This window comes from Arctopsyche grandis, chromosome 5, assembly GCF_051622035.1.
Source record: "Arctopsyche grandis isolate Sample6627 chromosome 5, ASM5162203v2, whole genome shotgun sequence".
In the NCBI taxonomy this organism is placed as follows: Eukaryota; Metazoa; Arthropoda; class Insecta; order Trichoptera; family Hydropsychidae; genus Arctopsyche; species Arctopsyche grandis.
Window position 1 is genome coordinate 13,066,597 of NC_135359.1, and position 23,532 is coordinate 13,090,128.

The window sequence follows — 23,532 nt, forward strand, 5'->3', positions numbered from 1 at the left end:
GTAATAAACTAGTGGTTTTACCCGACTTCGCTCGGTATTTTTAATATGAACCGCTTAAACATGACTAATCTAATAGTAAACATTTTATTAAATTTATTTGATTACTCATTTGTTTTTTTTTTTAAATTGACTGTCTCGAACAAACAAACATACATATATACTGTCTCTTTCAAAATTATATGTATACCAGAATCCGGTGCCTGCGTCCCCGGAGCCTGCGCCCCCGGAGCCTTCGCCCCCAGAGGCTTCCCCCTCAGCGGTTGCGCCCTCGACGACGCCTGCGCCTCTTAGGGCTTGCCCTCGGCCCCTTCATCCCCGGGGATTTCGAATCCTTTGAATCGAAATCGAAAAAAATCGAATCGGCGCCCATGAATCGAAAAAAAACTACGAACCAACGAACGAATGTTACATACATACATACATATATGCAAAGTCTCTTTCAAAATTATATATCAGATGATCCTTCCGCAAACCAAGGTTTTAAGTAATAAATACATACATACATATATGCAGACAGTCGAACATTGTATGCGCGAAATGCTATTCGAAATGAGGTTTAAAGGATAGCATGTGCGTTTCAATTAAGTGTCATCCTACAGGGGCTGGACTACATAAACCGTTTCTACAATTAAATCAGATAAATCGACAAAATCTTATAGAAAATGATCGACTCCCCTGTCTCACCCCGGACGATCTCTTCCCCTTTCTTCAAACGAGAAGACATGACCTGCGCAACACGCACTCGTACAACCATTTTTATCCATCTAACAAATCACACCCTGATATAATTGAATCACTTATCTAAAGATACAAACCCCATCCACCCACCCCCACCCCCCCAAACTCCCACACAACCCACCCCAAAGTAAACTTCTTTTCAACAACAATTGATTGCTCGATTCAAACTTGCACCACGGAATGAAACGTCTCGAATTATAAATACACAAATGTGACATCAATTGCAGCTTATACATACATTGAATTCAAGTGTGTTAATTTCACATCACAAATCACTTATACACTTCGTACATTCATATTTATTTTTGTGCTAATTTTCGAAACTAATTCAAATATGATACTAGGTTATTTATTTCGGATTTACGAGGTTTACAAGTTGGTGTAATGATTTTCCATTGTGCGCATGTGTGTAACAATTTTATATTTTGTTTTTAACTATAAAGAAAAACTTAAATACAGTTAATATAATATAGGAATAATGCATTTACGTCAATTTATTTTCAACTCGTTTTCAATTCGTTTTAAATTCTTTATTTGTAATAATTTTCAATTTTTAAAGTTAACGTTAACAAAATTTAATATTTTGCGAATATACACAAACGGTCTTTGACCTCGTAACGTTGAATATTATTACTACACATAACAAATTACGTGCATACACATATGATGTGTATTTACAACACGTATTCTGGGCGAGGATATGGCGTGCGCCGCGGGCTCGTGAGAACATGGCGTTTGGATCGGAGGGTCCGAGGTTCGATTCCCGGCGCCCGCGGTGAATGAAATCAATTATTTTCTCGAATATCGTCAAAATATAAATAATTTAAATTTAATTAAAAATAAATATATAAAAAAAATGGTTCAAAACCTCGCTAAATGAAATTATTAAAATTACGTATTTTTATATGGCGAGAAGGAATATATCAATTAATATTTAAAAAAAAAGGCGAAATGAAGAATTTGATTTGGCGTGATGTTCGTGACCATTAGCTCAATTTAGACCTATATTCAGGCTATTTGGGGTGATCGGTTCGAGTCGCAACAAAGTCGTCTCGTCGTAAAATTAATTTATCGATTTTTATCGATTCATTCATTATGTTCGGCGAGAGTTACACACACACACACACACACACCCACACACACACACACACAGATTACCGTCTTTATATATATGATAGCATATTGTGTTTAAATTGTTAAAATAAAATTGTTTTAATTTATGTATGCCTAAGGACCCATTTTTGTTGCACTTGCGCAAGTTACGGTCTAGTTACCTTCAACTTAATCGATTCCTCACCCAAGATGACACGTTTTTCAAACAAATCATCATTAGCGATAAGACTTATCTTGATTAAGTCGCACTATTAACCTCATTTATAAACACATCGATGTACTTTCCCAGCGGAATTTCAAACGTTTCACATCCTTTATCTCAGTGGTTCTTAACCGGGGAACCGCGAACTTGTTGCAAGTGCATATCTACATAGCACAATCATATATAAGCTCGTCGATTAAACTAACAATTTAGTTCATAGTCATATGTCACAGACGTGAAATGATCACGTTCGAATTCTAGCTAAGCTTCCGCGTAACATGTGCTTTATTTTAAGTTTTTAATAGAAAGTTCAATCTATCTTCGCTCAAAATGAATCGTTCCGGATTTGTTCGCGTGAAATGATTTGGAATGGTCGAAAATCTGTTCTGGAAATATATAGACTGCTGAAATAATAAAGGATAACCAGTTTTTTTATGTCAATTTGAATCGAAGTGGACTTGAGTCGTCGTATGCTCTGAAATAACGCTTGTGATCATTTTTTGAGACACTGATTAAACTGTTTGTAGTGAACGAGTTGTTGGTTGCTGAAATACATTCATTATGAAAGGAATCACAAGACAATCAGTTTTCAGTTACGAAAGCGCGATCATCCCAGTTTTTGTGTTTCTTATGTGTCACGGTGAGAATTATTTTTTTGTTAACTAACTAAAAATTTATTTCTCGTACAATTACACTGAGCAACAAAAAAAAATACCAGAGTGGAGACTAACCAATCTTTACTAACTTTGACCCACTGAATTTGAATATGATAATGATTTTTGTTGGTGGGTGATCGTTAACGAGATATGAGCGTTTAAAAAAAGTTTTTTAGCTTTTGCGGTCTTTAACTCAAAATCTAGTATTGTTGTCCTCAAAGTGAGTATTGGAATCAATAGTCCGATATTTTTCATATTGATTCTGATATTTCTTGCTTTAAAATACTTATAATTAAGTTCTTCTCTTTGTGATTTCGCCCTATGTCCCCATCGTATAAGCGTATGCAATTAAAAATTCTTTCAGCAGCCAAACCTCCCAAAATGGCATAGTTTCAATGTGATCGGAAGAATATAAGAATTAAGTCAGACCGATTGGCAAATTGAAGCTAAATAAGACCTTTTAAAAATGAAAATCTTTCAAAATAATTTTTATACGAAAAAACAAATGATAATTCGTTATTCGTGGTGAATTTTCATCACAATTTTTGGAATATTAGATATTCTTTCGTTGTAATGTAATATAATGTCTTTAGAGTTTTCTTTTCACTGAAAATTTGTTGAAATTTGCGATTAGTGGGTTAATTTTTATTCATTATTTTCGAAATAGGCATTTTATAATGATAATCTTCAATTACATTAATAGTGATGTAAAGACTAGTATAGCGCTTTCTTAAGCAAAAGTCGCGGGCTTTTACAAACTCCCTTGTTCCACCAAGTTCATTTAATCAGCTAAAAGCATAAAATGCCTTGTGGAGATTTCCATCGTCTCGAATTGAAAATCGCACTGTCGATTTCGAAACGAAAATGCAAAATGCGAGTTGTGAACAGCCATCTCTTCTGTTTAAATATTCATCGCATAAAGATACATCGAAGGTAAAAAAAAATACAAATTTACAATATAAAACTTTCCCAGCGGAATTTCAAACGTTTACTTAGCATAATACGAATCATTCAGCTGCAATCGTTTCCTGTTGGACTGTGGCGATACTGATTTCCTGTTGGCGATACTGATTGAGCTATTTTCAGATTTGCTTTGATTTTCTATATTTGGATTTGCTTTGATTTTCTATATTTGGATTTATATAATGCTAATTTTTGTTTCAGTGGAAATATCCGCAATGATGCTACGCGAGTTACGAATTCCAAAAGACGTGATTCAAGGGAACGATGTTCGCATGGAATGCTTCCACGAGCTGGATCCCAGTGATGAATTGTACTTTGTCAAGTGGTACCTAGATGGATACGAGATTTACAGTTACTTTCCGAAAGAAAAACCTACGACTGAAGCGAGAGCTTTATCTGGAGGAATTATCGATGTAAGTGATTCAACTACACAAACATATAGTCTACAAAAATAATATACTTAAAAATTGATATGTGCTTTCAGCCTAGTCATTCGTCTGACACTGTGCTAACTATTAGATCGCTAACATTATCAGCAACTGGATTTTACAAGTTTGAAGTTTCTGGTGAAGGGCCGGACTTCCCGACAATGGCAGATGAAGGATTCATGAGAGTTATCAGTGAGTTTTTTTACTTTATACCTCGAGATTTTGACTGATTCGAACTCGGAATCGATCACTGGTCATGTTTTCATGATCTCGAAAAAATATGTGTGTGTGTGTTTGTATATTTTGGGGATTTTTTGAACACCGTTAGTCCTACCGAACCGAAACTTAGTATTGGTTACAGAAATTCTTATCGACACTTATTTTTTTACTAGCCTATTCTTACTTCACTAACGATTTTGTCATCTGACGAAATTTGGATTATTTTCCAAACTCTTCTGATCGTTTTCAAACTTTGCCATTTTGCTCGGTTTGATCATCAATATTTATGGAAATCAAGTCCACTATTACGATGATGAAAAATAATCGTAATAGACACGTTTGAAAATACTGCATCTTCGTTCACGATGACGTCTATCATCCACACAGTCACATTTGTCCACACTGTTCTGATCGTTTTTTTCCATTTTCGCCCCCCTCTCGATATGGCAGATTGAGCACTTTGCCTTTTGTTTTTGAATTCAGCTAAATTTTTTTAGTGGTTTGGAAGATAATTGAATTCAAAAACTTAAAAAAACTCAAGTAAAAAAAAAATAAATGTTCATAAAAAACTTTAGTAAAAAAACTCATGTAACAAAATAAATGTATATAAAAATAATGTACTAAAATATAAAAAATAAATGTATATAAAAAACTATATTAAAAAAACTCAAGTAAAATAATATAAAATACCTGGAAATGGCTTATAAACAATAGGGTAATTGGACTATTCGTCACATTGGGGTGGTCACAAAGACAATTTTTGCCATGAAAATCGCGAATACACAATATTTGGCACTCAAGTTCTCGTTACTATGATAGTTATCGTTAGTATGAAGGACTTTTCGGCTGCCAGATGTTCCGTTATAGAGATTTTAGTGACTTTGTGACGAGTAATTTGTGACCAGTAATCACCGAACCAAACAATAATATGTATAATATTGTTGCGTAAGGGTGGGTGGATGATCCAAGTAAAAGGCCAACAGTCGGTTCACAGCATTTATTGATGATTAAGGAGATAGACGCAGTGTCACTGCTAAGTCCAGAATGCCCTGATATCGCCTACGTACCGCCTTATAAAGGGTAGATCTCTCAGGACGCCTAATCTGTTTACCTGTTGTATAGTCACGTATTCGGATATGTATTTCCCTGATATTGGGTCTCCCCGTACCGATTCTGAGAAATAACTAATATCGGTCATTGTTTAGCCTAAATGCACTTAGAGTCCAGATATAATATTTGGAAGTAAGTGCATGCATTTAGTTAATCCGATAACAGATATCCGTTGGTCTAAGTACAATTCGCTCAATCCACGGCGTACGTAACAATATAATAATAAAAGATCGTAAAATATCGCAAGGCGGTATAAAAATAGTTAGAAATCCTTGCGGAACGGTCAGTTTTAGATTTAAAGGCGAAAATCACAAACACAACACACCGCATGGAACTGTCAAACTATTGTGAAAGTACCGTTAGCAGCGTAGGTAGTCATAAAAATCGAATGTACGGCCAGCATCTTCTGACGATCGCTTATATCATTATCAACGTTCAGAACAATATGAGTGACCTAAATATATAAGAGAGATAATGAGAACCTATAGAGCAAATTTCATAAAATATAGAGTGAATTATAGGCGTTTAAACAATTAAAATCTGATAAGGCCGTGTCATGGCGAACAGTTTACATTACAAGTGAAAACACTTGTTAAACGTCAAGAAGATTTACGGGCCCCGTTTTTAAAACGCGTTGTATACGATATTTTATCTCCAACGTAATGGCAGACGATACATTAACGTGTATTGATGACCAAAATAAGCAATATGGCAAAGTATGAAAACGATCGGATAAGAGATAAAAATGACCACTGACACGAAAGCCATGTGAAACGTAAAGGAGGTATGTAAAAAAAGAGAACACCTACATATAAAAGGAGGTATCTTTCCCGGGCAACTTAAAAATTTGAAAAAAAATACGTCGTATCAATAAGAATTTCAGTAACCGATACTAAGTTTCAATTGGATAGGACTAACGTTGTTTAAAAAATCCCCAAAATACACTGACACACAGCCACAGACATTTTTTATAGATCAAGAAAACGTGATCGATTCGGAGTTCGAATCAGTCAAAATATCGAGTTGGAGTTTTCGCATGATCACAAACTTCATCTATGTTACTAAGTATGAACATAGATAAAGTAAAAAGCTTCAAATCTCATTTACCCATTTAAATGATTTTAAGTGAAAACTTACACATGTAATATTACGTGCACTGAAATTTGCATTCTTCGAAAAAATTTAAGTAACCACAAATTTTTTGTCCAATATTTAACCGGTATCCATTGATAATTTTTTACATGGTTTTACATTGACTTTTATTTTCGTAGCTGAACCCGCTGAAGGTCCAAAAATAACGGAGGGTCGTGACAAATACACAGAAAATGATATGGTAGATAAAAAATGCACTTCCGGTTCATCAATAACTTGGATAATCGACGGCAAAAAGGCAGTTTCTGATTTTTCGAAGAGCCACACAATACAGACCTCATTTGGATTCCAACAATCATCATCGGAAATCAAATTCAAAGTCACAGTCAATTATTTCGCCAAAGACAAGCAAAACATCACAATCAAGGTAATACGCAATTTTCAAGGTAATGTTTAGACTGCGTCGTATTCAATTGATATTCAGGTTCAAAACACATTTATTATATTGATGTGAGTGGGTGCAAATGAAGCGTTTAAAGATGAGTGTTTGTAGAAACTTAATTAGATGTCAGTAAGTAAATAATATTAAGGTAATATCTTAATCAGCACAAAATTACATATGTACATAAATATACAACATGGGTCAGAGTATGAAGGCACACAAATACGCCCTGAGAACTAATTCCAATTCACTAACCTGGCCAATTATTTATTTTTTCAAGCATAAACATAAAGGTGGTATCTCGCTGACGTCACTAGCTTTTTCTTGACGTAATTGATTTTTTCCCAAAAGCGCTTTTCACATCTTCAAGGCTCAGTTCATTCGACGAATTGGCGCAATTTCTCATCAAAGCCCTTTTCTGTTGCCGCCTAACTTCGTCATTTTCCACTGTTTTCCGATCCTTAAATCTCAATAAGTCGAATTGGATTGAAAACATTGTTGGAACGATTTCTACATTTGAATTTTTTATTTATTTACGACGTAAATAAAGGAACCAAAACCTACTTTCAAAATTTTAATTTTGAATTTTTACAGAAATTAGAAATTGAAAAAAGTAATTAAAGTATTTGTAAATAAAATTAGTAGAAATTTATTATAACTATTAGAGTCATATACTCTTGGGAGTTTTTAAACTGCGTTTTGCACTAAAGCGTGCACTTGGAACCCTAATCAAGACCAAACAGAACAGAGTAATAGATGCAATATTATCTCAAAGACATATGTACATATATAAACACAAAACTTTCAACGTTCCGAAAGTTTCCAAAACTCTCATAATAAAAGAAAAAACATGTACGTATGTTCATATGTACAAAATAAAAAATCATCGCTTTTCCTGTAATTAAGTGCCCGCGTCCCTGGTATGCGAACGGAAAAATTTCATGAATGACAATGACACATCGCCTTTGCTTTACATTTGATCGATCGCCACAGTTTGCGAAAAAATACGAGTACGATCACTGACTCAAATTAACAACATTTTGATTATTTTAGTGTATAGCGTCGATAGGAAGAATATTATTTCGCACCACTCAAGAAACAGTGGGAATAGAACGTTTGCCGATATCTACGGTACAAAGTTCAACTGAAAAACAAGCTCCAGGTAAAATATTGAAAATTAAATATTAAAATAATTTTTAAGCCACAATATATATTATATATTACATGACATATATTAAGCTCGCAGTGCAATCAATTAATTTGGCACAATTTATTATAATAATAATGGTTGTAGTTTATCAAGATCATAAAAAAACTGATGTTTATCTCCTTCGCGCGATAAACCACACACTACATATGTAGACTAGAGAGTATGTAGAGTAATGGAAAAAATGGATGAAGAAAATTTAACGAAGATAATGTGCACTGCTCGGGGAAACTATGAATAATGATCCAGTCAAAGCTAAAACATGCGAGGATTAAGATCTACTTTCCTACAATTTCTTAGAAATTATACAACTCACTGCCGAATACATTTTGCCAACCCGAAGCGTGCAAAGAACTTTAGCCTGGCGGGAGATAAATTGAACGCGATGTTTATTGCTGAAGATGAGAAGAATAGAATTTCGATTAAATTTATCAGACCCAAAGAATTTGACTACGATATTGATATAAAATGTTCCTTTTGTAAAATTAAAACATCAATTTTTATTTCAATTAGATACATCATCAGTAATTCGTAAAACTCTAAATCTCATATTTTCACTATCAAAATGACTATAATGAATTTTGCTTCTGGAATCTATCGCCCAATACATATTAACGAGTATTACATACATACATATGTGATGCAACTGGCTTATTGTATGTACCACATTCAATACGCCTGACCTCAAAGACCGTCTGTCGCGAATATTTGTTGAAATGATGCATCGGATGTCGCTATTGTTTATCGATTGGTGTTGTGTGCGTCCCCTCAACAACTACAATTGCTTACATCTATTATTGGATTAGAGACGGCCTTTTGTAACCACAATAAATTGTAATCTTTCGGTACCGCAGTTGTATTACCGACGATAAATAACACTACGGGAATTGGCAATAAACATGGCATCACGATCATTCAAATGTCTACGCGTTATTGTAACCCTTTAAGACAGTAGTTCCCAAACTTATTTTGCCCATGGATCCCCTCTTAAAGCAAAAACCCGACCATGAACTCCCAAGTGAAATAACGTAAAAATAAATTATAAATATTTTAGTAAAATTATTTTAGTGTACATAAAGCAGTATTTATTGAAATTATAACTTTTGTTTTAAAATACAAAAGCACTCAATTTCAGTCGGTTTCTTCTTTTCGTGATGAGGTTCACAACTAGACTACTTCCACGTTCTACTAAATAGGACGATGTGACAGCAGTCAACAGCTTCTGTACAGTGACCCATAATGCAGAATATAAAATTGGTATTTGTTTTTGTCACCAGAATTTGTGGTATCCTTGCTCAAACATTGGTTTCAGCTCCTCGTTTGTGGATAATGCAATAAATTGCTTCTGTATTAGTATGAATTCATCTGAATTTTTGGGTCTACTTTTAAAGGGGTTCTAGCAAAAGGGTACTTGCAAAAGATGGGTCCACTTGCAAAAAAGTCAATCTGGGATAACCAAGTGAAGAATGTCTTCAAATTTTTGGCTGAGGTCAGTATGAAGAGCCGTTAATTGTGGACAATAAGCAAGCAAATCTCCATCTCGTTCTTGCAATTTTGGAAGATTTGGAAACTGAGAGCATACCCCTCTCCCCAAGTTTTGTTTGTATGGAAAATTTTTTGTAACAAACGCAGATTACACTTTTATTTTTGATTAAATTTAATTGATCACCTTGTGGCTTCAAATTAGTTTCGTTAAATCTGGCAAATAAGTCAGTCATATAAGCTATGTCAATTTTTGAATAAATTAAATTGAGCCCAAAGCATTGTCTTTACTTTCCAGGAATTCAAATACTGAGTCAAAAAGTGCATAAAACCGATCCAAACATGCACTTTTAGGCAACCAACGAACTTCGGTGTTAAATAGAAAACGATTATAGTCTTCATCATTGTCCAAACAAAGTTGAGCAAATAATCTTTCATTTAAAGCACTCCTTTTGATTTTATTTACTGCTCTAATGACATAATATAGTGAGCTATGCGAGTGTTTACTAAGATTTTTGACGACTAAATGGTGTCGATGAATGAAACAATGTACAGATATTTTTGTCACAAATATGTTTTTAAACCTTTAGAAACATATTTCTAAACCTTTCGTGGACCCCCCGACGTTGTCAACGCACCCCCAAAATATTTTGCCATTGACCCCCTCAGTTGTCACAAGGACCCGGGGGGGCTCCACAGGAATCACTTTGGGAGCCACTTTTCTAAGCCCTGGAACCGTGTTCCAACCGATATGTGTGCAATCGAACAAACACGCTTTATATATCATTATCGGGGCTATATATACATATGTGGTATACAAAAATATGTATAAAATAAATAAATATTTATCGTGTTATTTTATTTTGTTTGAGATAACTTTATCATACGTATTATACTTTCAAAATGGATATATATACATATGTACATATATGAGAACTCGTGCAGTAACTGTTTCAACTTTGTCTTCCGCTGAAAGCTCATATATTTCAGTTTCTTCAAAAGACTTTTGTATCTTTGTTACAATATGTACATAATACAACTCCAATCCCAATTATCCGTGTGTTCATTTCCAAATATGTTTATAATGAAATTTTTCAATTTTCGTATTTTCCAGAACAGAAAAAGAGCAATACCAATTCTTCTAACAAAATGCATCAATATTCGGCGTATGTGATTATTTCGTTGGGTCTCATCCAAAATTTCATCATGAGCAGGTAACAAAATGGCTCGAATCGAATTACTGCCATATATTAAATCACTTTAAATGTTAAGGGATCGTGCGTAAGTTTTCAATTATACAGAATAATCAATTAACGTAAATATGAGATGTAAGTTGCCAAAAATTAATTAAGTAAGCTAATTTATTTAATGTTAATTTATCATTATGTTTATTTGAAAAAAATGATATAATATTTTAATATATGTATAGTATAATAAATTAATATGTATTTGACATTTTACTATAAAACAAACTACTTGTCCATTTAAAAACAAGAATATGATTCGATTATATTGTACGATTTACATATGTATGTATGTATGTATGTAGTATATGTACATATATGATACATCATCGTTATGTAGGTACTGTATTGATTGTATAAATTGGTTTGTTGATATTTCCCATTATTGTTTTGGTAATATTTTTTTTTCTTCGTTAAACTGTATATCTTTTTCACTTTTTTCCGAATTTGCATATGAAATAATATGTAAGAACAGAATATATACGCGCGTATCTTAATTAACGTAAAACATACTATATGTATATCTAAAACACATAAATAAGCAGTGTCACACTAAGAAAGAAGCTAGGGAGATCTATTCGCCTTCAAAAAAAAAGAACAAATTAAAATGATTTTTTTTCCAAATAATCAAAGTGATTCAGATGCTTCTAATAAGATATTCAATCTGAATTTTATTCTTTAAGTAAATTTTTGTAATCACTCAATAAATTTGCAAAAATATAAACTATTTTAACCTGGGAACATGAAAAAGTAGCCACTGTCTACGTGTATTTGTGGATGAATAATAGAGACCCCCTGGATTAGGCTAACGGGACTCAGTAAGTGTCCTAACAAAGGATATGCTGTAGTACTCATAGAACCTGACTCGCGAGGGTAGAGTATGCGCCTAGACAATAAACACATTAATGAATCGGGAAAGCTATGCTGTGCAACTTGTCCTTTATAAGGAGGTACACACGGTAGATCAGATTATTCTGGAGTTAACGGTGGTTTCGTATGGACCTCCCGAATCATTGAATAAATGCTGTGAAGCGACTTTGGCCTTTCATTTGGATCCTGAACCGACCCCTGCGCAACACTATTTTTATCTTTTCATCTCCAAGATTAAATCCTAGTTGCACCAATATTCCTAAATAACCTCCTACACAAAAATGTATATTTTTCGTATATGGATTTTTTCATCCACATCATCAACGATGCAGAATATTTTGGGATTTTACTGTACAAAAATGAAGATATAAAAGATTAATTTTTAGAGCCTGTAAAAAAAGCTATATAAATATGGGTAACGTATTTGTAAAAAAAACAAATACGGATATACAAAACAAATCTGGCAAACAAATATGGCAGCCATATCTACGGATATAAAATCAAAAAAATATGATCAATATGCTAATAAGATACATATCTCTGTTACGAAATGAGTTTGATAGAAGATTTAAAGATTTTTCAAAAATAGAAGATATAATATTATTCATGTCATTCCCAATTTCAATGAAGAAATACAAATAGAAGAAATATCAATGCAATTATTAAAATAATATTTGGATGTGGACCAAATATGTACTAGCTGAGGATGAAATCCTTAAGTTGAAATGCGATATATTTTTGTAATCAAGTACTTCTTCTCAAAATAGTTATTGTAATTTACTTTGTGAAGAAAAATATCCATGTTTGTGGAGATATGCGGCATATTTAATAACTTTTTTCGGTTCTACTTACCTCTGCGTAGCAACATTTTCTACCATTAATGCAATCAAAACCAAACATCGCTCCCGTTTAACTATGACCATTTGGCAGCATGTTTACGAATATCTGTGAGCAGGGGTGGCTCGTATTTAAGGTCAACCAGGGCACTGCCCCACACGAATTTCTTCCAAAAGAAAATAAATTTTGTGTGTTGTGACCGAAAAAGTTTGGGAGCCGCTGACTTAACACAAAATGTTCCTAGGCCGCCGCCAAAAATTTAAAAAGCAAGTAGCCCGTAGTGATAAAAAATTTGATCACCCCTGGACTATATAAACCGTTTTAACAATTAAATCAGGTAAATTGACAAACTCTTATAGAAAACGATCGACTCGGAGTCACAAATATCCAAATCCGACAAGCAGTATCGTAGAAATACTTTAAATCATACAACGCCCGATTCTTTTGAATCAAAATATGTATAACCAAGGCATTTATATGTACGGTATACACAATTTTTTCTATCATCTTGTGGGTTGAAAATTTATAATTATACTAGCTGAACCCGGCATGCGTTGCAATGCCACAATAACGGATGCAATTCCCGTTCCCGTTCTCGTTGCGTTCCCGTTCTCGTTGCGTTCCCGTTCTCGTTGCGTTCCCGTTCTCGTTGCGTTCCCGTTCTCGTTGCGTTCCCGTTCTCGTTCCCGTTACCGCTCTCGTATTCGTTCCCATTCCCATTTATCTGAAAAATGCAGGCAGCGAACATATTTGAAATTATTCAATTGTTTGTTTATTTTATCCTAACCACGCAGGTCGTGACGCGCAAACATTTGAAATTATTGCGTTGCAATGCCACTCATTCCCGTTTCCGTTTCTGATTTTGGGCGTTACAGTAAGCTTCCCGGATATGCATACAACAAATCCCGAAAGTTATAATAATCGGTTGAGTGGTTTAGGAGCCTATACGAGACAGAGAGAAACAGACAAACAGATATTAACTTTTACAAACCTCCTTTACGTTTCACTTACGATTACAATTCAGGAAAAAAATTTGCCTCTTATCCGATCGTTTTCATACTTTGCCATATTGCTCATTTTGGTCATCAATATAATTAAATGGATCCTCCGCAATTACGATAGAGATAAAATATCGTTTAAGAAGCATTTCAAGTCCGAACATTTTTAATCTCGGTGACAGTTTGTAATCATTAATTTTATACATAGATGGCGGTAGTAAAAAAAATTATTGGTGTTTTTATTCAAAATAATAATTTTATATACAAATTATAGAAGAGGTACATATGTTTTTAAAAAACTATTTTTACTCCCATTTTTTATATATAAAGATTATTTCTCTCAAAAAAAAACTAAACCCGTCGTCGTGGAAATAGAATAGCACCACTGTTTATAATCGAATAATGCGATACGATTAATTGCAATCGGTTCGAAGAATTGCAAATCGGCTCTATGGCCAACTCGTTATGAAAGTACACAGTATCTCCGGACGTGTGCGAATCTTTGAGTGCGAAATTGCATGCACGTGTGGGTGTGTGTGTGTGTGTGTGTACATGTCAATTAATGATATTTTGATATGGGGTGGGGTGGGGTGGGTGGTTTGTGGATGTATGTGTGGTATGTGTGTAGGTAGGAGTAGGTGGTGGGCGCCGATCGTGCAGGGCGCCAGTCGCGCCACCAGCCGCGCGCCGGACGCACGCGCCGCGACGCCTCCGCCCCCGCGCACGCGCCCCCATCTGGGCCCCCATCTCACCCCGGACGACCCCCTCCCCATTCTTCAAACGAGAGCACATGACCCGCGCAACACGCACTCGTACCACCACTTTTATCCATCTAACAAATCACACCCTGATATAATTGAATCACCTATCTAAAGATACAAACCCCATCCACCCACCCCCACCCCCCCAAACTCCCACACAACCCACCCCAAAGTAAACTTCTTTTCAACAACAATTGACTGCTCGATTCAAACTTGCACCATGGAATGAAATCTCTCGAATTATAAATACACAAATGTGACATCAATTGCAGCTTATACATACATTGAATTCAAGTGTGTAAATTTCACATCACAAGTCACTTATACACTTCGTAAATTTATATTTATTTTTGTGCTAGCTTTCGAAACTAATTCAAATATGATACTAATTTTATTTCGGATTTACGAGGTTTACAAGTTGGTGTAACGATGCAATTGTGCGCATGTGTGATTTTATTTTATTTAATATTTTGTATTTTGTTGTTAAAACTATAAAAGAAATACTTCAATACAGTCAATACAATATAAGAATGATGCATTAATGCCAATTTTTATCTATAAGTAGTGTACAGAAGCAATGTTACAATCATAACGCTAAAAATCAAATGGTTGGAGACTTTCACTGTGGTGTTATTTTTAATCTGTATATGTACATATTATATACATAGCGTATTGTGTTTAAATTCAAATTGTTTCAATTTATGTATGTCTAAATGCGGATTTTTGTTGCACATGCGCGCAATCTAATCGACAAATCTCACTTATGTCACAGTCGTGAAATAATCACGTTCGAATTATAGCTAAGCTTCCGCGTAACAGGTGCTTTATTTATATAAGTTTTTTACAGAAAGTTCAATCTATCTTCGCTCAAAATGAATCGTTCCGGTTTTGTTCGCGTGAAATGATTTGGAATGGTCGAAAATCTGTTCTGGAAATATATAGACTGCTGAAATAATAACGAATAACCAGTTCTTTTATGTCGATTTGAATCGGAGTGGACTTAAATCATCGTGTGCTGTGAAAAAACGCTTGTGACCATTGTATGAGACACTACATAATTAAACTGTTTAATGAACGAGTTGTTGTTTGCTGAAATACATTCATTATGAAAGGAATCACAAGACAACCAGTTTTCAGCTACGGAAGCGCGATCATCGCAGTTTTCGTGTTTCTTTTGTGTCACGGTGAGAATTATTTTCTTATTAACTTACTAAGAATGTATTTTTCGTATAATTATTAAATTTAAAATTAGTTAAAAAATAAATACATACATATATTTTCTGAAAATTTTATCTTATTTTGTAACGGTTTTTTTTTTACATTATTCAACATTAATTTAATCTTTTATTCAGAAAAACCTTCATCGTGTATAACCACTACTGACAGTTTTCCGTTGAATCATCATTTCAACCATTTTAGATCCATTATTGGTTTTAAGTATACTATTGACAACGCTTTTTTTTCGTTATAATCGGCCTGCTTCCATTGAAATGCAATGTTTTAAGTACTAATATTATTACTAAATATTTTATATGTATATTACTATAGTATTTATTAAAAATTATTAAAAATGTTTGTATGCAAATATTTGACATTTTATAATGAATCATATTTAAAAAAAATTATGGCGCTTGATATTATATTTCATATCAATGTGTATTATGTATAATTAACTATCGTAAATCTGAATTTTATTTTTATTTACTAGAATAATTTTTATATATGTACATATGTAAGTATTTATGTATATGTGACATGTGTACGTGCTCTAAATGCAAGCGAGGTTCTTTGAACCGCAAAGTCGTCTGAAACTGGAACCCCAACGAAATTCTTTGATTTGTGTATAAAGTATAACACCCGTTATACCAGAATTACACTGCTGAAATTCCAACTAGTTCTAGACAAGAAGAAACTCTCCCATTATAACTTTCGTTTCGTTAAATTAAGCAACATTGGAACAATCCGAACGAGTTTCCATTCGAAAGTTGGCGCAGAGGACTTTTTGTAATTTATATTATTTAATTAAAATTTCCACTCGATAATATTATTTTATTAAGCGCGTGTGACGCAAATTGTTAGCAAACGAACGATCAAAGAGTGATGACCCGTAAAGCATTTTCCTTATTTGCCGAAAAAAGGTTTTCCGAAATAATCAGTGCTTTGACGGATGAAGAGATTTTTCAGCCTCCGACGTTTGATAATTTGTTTCAAGGTTTTCCTTCAAAGCGGGTTCTTAATCCGCTCTCAACTTCTTAATCCTTTAGCTTCTTCAGCTGTAATATATTTACAACGTAAAATTAAATATGCAGAGAATTCCTTCCGATTTTCTACTTTCAAAATGGATTTGAATTGAAATTGAAAAAATATCAATGTATTATATCATGGATATAAAATTTTTAGAACAATTTTTTCCTCGATAGAAAAGTTTTGGAGTGGGATTTTCCGAATACATATTTTCATGAATACTCCTATCTTTGTTCACAAACTCGAGCAATTTTTTTCGGCGGGAAAATTGAGCCAAAAAACCTTCACTAAACAGATTAAGATATATAATTATTTTTTTTATAAACAAAACCATTAGTTTGGAGTTTCATTTAGAAAATTAAACCCGAAAGTATACAAAACTACTATGCTGAATGTATTAGAGTTCAGAAACTAGAACGAAATAGTCGACGCGGTCACGAAAATAATTTATTTTAGGGACTAAAAACTTCTGGGATAACCTACATTGTAAATAGTTACAATTGTTGCACGCGTTAAAACAAAAAGTAAAACCCTTTATTTGTATACGGGCATTCGGTATCAACAAAATTACCCACTTCCACTTATTCTAAACAATTATAATTAAAACACCTGACAGTAAATTCAAATATAATATAAGAATTTGAGCATATATGTATATATGTATCTATGATTTATTTACTAAGATTCATCTACTGAAGCTATTGTTCTTTTTCATTACAACATTCACCCTCGTAGGTAGTAGAGAAAAGATTTTCATTAGTCCGGAGTATATTACGTTACTCACAAAGAGAGTCGTGCCATTTCTGGCTGCTGATTTAGGTGACCGACAATATACTAGGATATAAAAACAAACCAGGCAAGAAGACATGGGGATGTGCTATGTGCTATTAGGGGTTGCGGGACGAGCTTTCCGGGGACCAACGACAAAAGCTCATATTTAATTTAGGCGGCTCACTGATAGTCCTGTTGCGATACGAGACGACCAGTCCTGGGCCATTGTTAATGGTTCGGGTAACAACAACAATGGCTCGCCACAAAGGGCAGAGGTGGCCGTTTGGCGGTAGGAAGAACCGTGGCCGCAAAAACATCTCCGGATCGGGGCTACGCCTCGTTACGCAACTAATGTCCTCTTCGACCGTATAATATTGCGCAAAAATGTAAATACCATATAATTGCCAACCTCGAGTCTCAGATCATCAGAATCTAATGTATCTTAAGGGAAACCTCCACACTGGCTATACAAGAAAAGGTAGAGTGCAACCTCTGCCATTACCATCGCATATTGACATTTAACATCATGAAATTATATATACATATATATATATATATATATATATATATATATATATATATATATATATATATATATATATATATATATATATATATATATATATATATATATATATATATATATATATATATATATATATATATATATATATATATATATATATATATATGTCTATATATATATATATATATATATATATATATATATATATATATATATATATATATATATATATATATATATATATATATATATATATATATATATTTATGTAGTCAGACCGCTGTACTCTGTGAGGTGGATTATATGCCATCATGCCAAAAAAAATCCGTAAAAAAAAATATATTTTTGACTTTTAAAATTCGCTAAACAATTAATTAGAAGTATTTTAAAGCAATGAAATATAACAATTATAAGGAAAAATATCTGACTATTGATTACAATACTCAATTTGAGCGTAACAATCCTAAATTTTGAGTTAAAGACTGAAAAAGCCAAAAAACTGTGAAAATCGCGGATTTTTTTAAACGCTCATATCTAGTAAACGATCGCCCACTTACAAAAATCAATATCATATTCGAATTCAGTGGGTCAAACTTAGTAAAGATTGGCTAGTCTCCGCTCTGGTATTTTTTTTTGTTGCTCAGTGTAATTGACATATGTATTTATACAAGGTGTTATGAAGCCGAGCGCAAGACCTTAAAAGAATGATAGGTCATTTCATTTAGAACATTTTGAGCCATACATAACCTCAGTATAAAGTCTTATAGTTTTTTATTAATTTCATTTTTAAAGATTTTTGGAAAAAGCACCAAAATTTCACTGTTAATTGCTAATACTGTCCAATTAAAAACAGATACAACCATCTGTGTTAGCATAAAAAATACTAGAAGCACATTTGTCAAGTATTTGTCTGTTTGACCTTTAAATACAAAGAAATCAGTTTTTTGGAACTTGACAAATTTTTGAAAACTTATTGTGCTTCTAGTATTTTTTTCTGTTAACACAGGTTGTTGTATTTGTTTTTATTTGATTGAATAAACATTACACAAAAATAATAATAATTTACTAACATACCACTTTTAACTTGGGCAGTATTAGCAATTAGCTGTTAGATTTTGATGTTATCTTTAAAAATGAAAAATAAAATTAGACTGTGCTGAAGTACATATGTGTGGTTCAAAATGCTCTAAATGATATGAGCTATCATTATTTTAAGGCGTTGCACTTACCTTCATAACACATTGTATAAAAGCGATATAACCAATTGGTCATAAATTTTATATGTATTGCAATGCATATATAATAGAGAGAGAAGAATTTTCAATATTGAGTTTTAGTTAAAAAGGTGTCATGTCATATTGATGGTGTTTTCAAGTTATAGATTTCATTAAATCTAGCTTCGTTGACGTTTATTATGACTTCGGTTTCCGAGAGAGTGAGTCGAGTTGCGTCGAACTTTGTGTACAAATCCTTTTGGCCTTTGAAACCATCAAGCAGAATTCAATTTAATTAAGAGCTCAATTTCAACATTTTACAAGAGTCCTCGGGGACACAACTTCGCGAAGATTGCGAGAGAAACTTTTTCGAGTAGTAGCACTGTAGCTTGTTTTGTTCACAACAGACCGAAGAAAGCTTTCAAACGTATAGTATATCAATAAATCCTTCGTCAGGATGTTCGATTGTTATGTGAAACGCATCAGGCATTTCTAACGGTAGTTAACATTTTCCGGCGAGTGTGAGCCGTGATAAATTCGCCAAAAGAAAGTTCGCAGGAACGTTTCAGATTTCATCACGGCGGAAATTTTTTCGAGCGAGGAATTTGCACCCTTAAAATTTTCTTTGTTTATTTTTCCCTTGTCTTGTTTGCTTCAAGATCTGCTCTTAACAGAATTAAAAAAAAATAATTGGAACGAAGGAGAAAAATTGTTCTAACAAAAGTATAATAATACAAAGGTTTGTTTCACTCAAGAAACAAATTAATCCATTTTATTTTTCTATTGTCACTCACTAATGAGCATAATCACCTATTATTTATATCTCACGAATATTTTCCGCGACTATTTACATAATATTATATCAACTACGTTTGAATGTATACCTATATTTATGTTCTTCTTAATCATTAATCACTCATAATTGAGGATCTTAATTGTGGACACACATAATGCTGCAAATCCTACATGATCGATTCTAGTTTGTCGAACTTATTTATTATTCTTGTTCCTTTCACTTCACTAATTACCATAAGTCGCTCAAGCCTGTCTACAGCGTAGTGCAATGTTAAAGCTATTGCATATTAGTAGAAAGGTCGTGGGTTCAAATCCCGACCAAATACGATGCTGGCGAGATAATGTGATAATAAAAAATTCAGATCGACCGTCTTCTCTTGGAGATTTCCGATGGTTCTAGCTTAATTGGTGTGACAGATCCCATAAATTGGTATCCTCCCTTCAGTTTCTCGCAAATTTGAGCTATAAGCATCTCAAATTTGTTAAAATTCATAAAAATATGCTACCTATATACAAAATGTAACTTTTGCAAAAAGTGTATCAAAAAAATAATAGTATTGTTTCCTATGTACTGTTTTATTTGAAAAATCGTTAGTACTTATGTAGAAAAATAATCATCTAATATGTGTCGCCTACGGATAATTCCTGTCATGGCACATATTATGTAAATATTTATTTTTATTACACAAGTATACCACAGTGTCTTCACAGGTCACCTCAATATGACACCTCAATATGACACCTCAATATGACACCTCGATATGTATGTACACCCAGCGCAAAGCGAAGCTTATCAGTCACAAATTTTACCGGAATGGCCCATTTTTCGCCCTATTGGGTCTCACTTTCTGGCAATTTTGTTTTTATACTTTTACAGTTGTTTTCAGCATACCTCAACGTATTGTTGCCAAAAACTTTTAAAGTCAGTTTCCCCCAGACTTTCAAGTAGTGTGTGTCTTTTTTTAGTGTTATGAGCGTTGAGCGTAAAATATGAATTTTTGTCGATCGCCGAGAAATCAAAAATTGTCACTTTCTGGGAGGAAAATTATTGTTTTGCGGAAATTTATCAACGAACGGGGACCTACAATAACTATATTTTTTAAGAAGTATAAAAAAACAATTGACATAACACCTGTCAAAAGAGGAAAAATGGCAAAAAAACTGACTTCTCGAGACGAACGGATTTTAAAGAGAATTTTACTTCAAAATAGTTTCAAAACTGCGTCAGAAATTAGGTCTGAGTTCATTGAAGTTGGAAAAAACAGTAATCCTTAGAACAGTTCAATATAAACTAAATGAACTTGGTCTATTTTAACGGGCCGTGCAAAAAAAAACCCTCCTCACGAAGAAAATGAAGGATACTCGTCTTTGGTGGGCCAAAGAGAAGAAAAATTGGACAGTTCAAGATTGGGAGACGATTACTTTTTCAGATGAATCCAAATTCAACCCGATTGGATCAGATGGGATGGCGCTAGTACGACGAAAATCAGGCGAACGCTATAAAGAATCGTGCTAAGCGCTGACTGTTTAACATTCGCCATGGTATGGTATTGAGGGCCATCACACGGTATGGTGTTCGGTCAATCATTAAACTAGATGGGATAGTTAACTCACAGGAGTATAAAAAAATCATCGACAAAAGCGTTATTCTTACATTAGAAGGCTTACCGGAAATGGTTAAGGATCTTGTCTTTCACGATGATTCAGCACCGGCGCATCGTTCAAAATTTTAGAGTATTCAAATTGTTTCACAGTTAATTTAAATTATTTTTAATACATTGCTATATCACCATTTGGATTTTTTTAAAATATCGATCAAGATAAAGATAGTTTAGGTATAAACTCCATTGAATGGCCAGGAAACAGCTCGGATCTAAATATAATCGAAAATTTTATTTAAACGAATAAAACTATTTATTAAAAACAAAGGGGGTCCCATTAAATATTACAATAAAAAAACATTTTTATTTGTATTCCCTACTATTATTTGAAGTCCCCTTGATATGTCTAAAAGCTTGAAAAAGAAAAAAAATCTGTTTTTATCGATTTTTTGATTTATGAAATCTACTCCAAGTATAAAAAAAATGTTCATTTTTACTCCAAATTTACAATGATTCCCCTTATAATGTTATCTATTGACAAAATCTCTTTTTTTTGCTGCATATTGATGAAGAGGAGTTGTAGAAAGTAATACGAAAACTGTTATTTTAAATTCCTTTCCTAGTCTTTTAAAATATATCGTTATTTGCATGTGATGCAACTGATAAGCTTCGCTTTGCGCTGGGTGTATGTAATAAAAAAATAATAAATAAATAACACGAAACCAAAGATTTGTAGTAAAAATTTAGGCGTATTGAAAATATTGCACGATGACTTAATATGCGATCTCCGTGACGAGCCACAATGTTAAATTACAGAAAACGCAAATATCGGAAGGCAAAGATCGAAAATCGAAAGATCAAAAAAAAAAGGTGTATGGTAAACGGTACATATGTACTCACTTAATTTGCGCGAACAGGATACAACAGGAACAAGAGGAATAGGCTTTTCCTCCCGTATTAATGTACGCACGCAGAATACGAGAGGAAAAGCCTGTTCCTCTTGTTCCTGTTGTACCCTGCTCGCGCAAATTATGTGAGTATGTACCGTTTACCATGCATCCCTTTTTTCTTTCGACTTAAGATCTTTCGATTTTCGATCTTTGCCTTCCGATATTTGCGTTTTCGGGCGTTTCACATTCGGGCCCGTGAGGTAGACCCATATATGTACATACATATGTATGTATATGGGTTTACCGAGCATCCTTTTTTTTGATCTTTTGACTTCAGATCTTTCGATTTTCGATCTTTGCCTTCCGATATTTGTGTTTTCTGTATTTTAACATTCTGGTTCGTCACGTAGACCCCTTAATATGACATTGTAATTTTATAGAAATACTATAAATTGAATGTACATAGGTCAATTTATTTTCTTAATAAAAAATTTGAAATAGAATTTATGATATTTTAATTGATATTGTGGAACATAAAAGCATTTTTTATGTTTCATTAATTGCCTAGGAGTTCCTCGAATTCGTAAGAGTTTCATACTTGTGGGGATTTCCCATTTTAGAAAAGGATTTATTCATTTCTATATCAAGGAATATTGTATGTTTTTAATTAAGTTCAAAAAGTATATTTATTAATAGACTAGAATAGAGTTAAAAATAAAACCCTAATATGCATACATATGTACATTTATCATACTTTAAAGGAGCTGTACAATATTGATAGTTATGGTATTATATTAGTTTTTAGCTGCAAAATTTATATTTCAGAATACAATTTAATACTCAATATAATCCTTTCGCATTTCCAAAGGCGCAAATAAAATGAGCGATAAAATTTTCATGTCGTGTCTCGTCTGTAAAAAGCCGTAATAAGCTTACACAGAAAATAACCGGTGATTTCATTTCATATTTTACTACTGGCTTTCCTTTAGTGCTCTGCTCTCGAGATCGTGTCTGGAGATCTTTCGAAGAATTTCGACGAAGCGTAACTCGAGCAGTTTTCACGATGGATGACTTCGAGAAATAAGCTCGGTTGAGACGCGCCGACAATCGCGTTCTACGACTTGGTCTA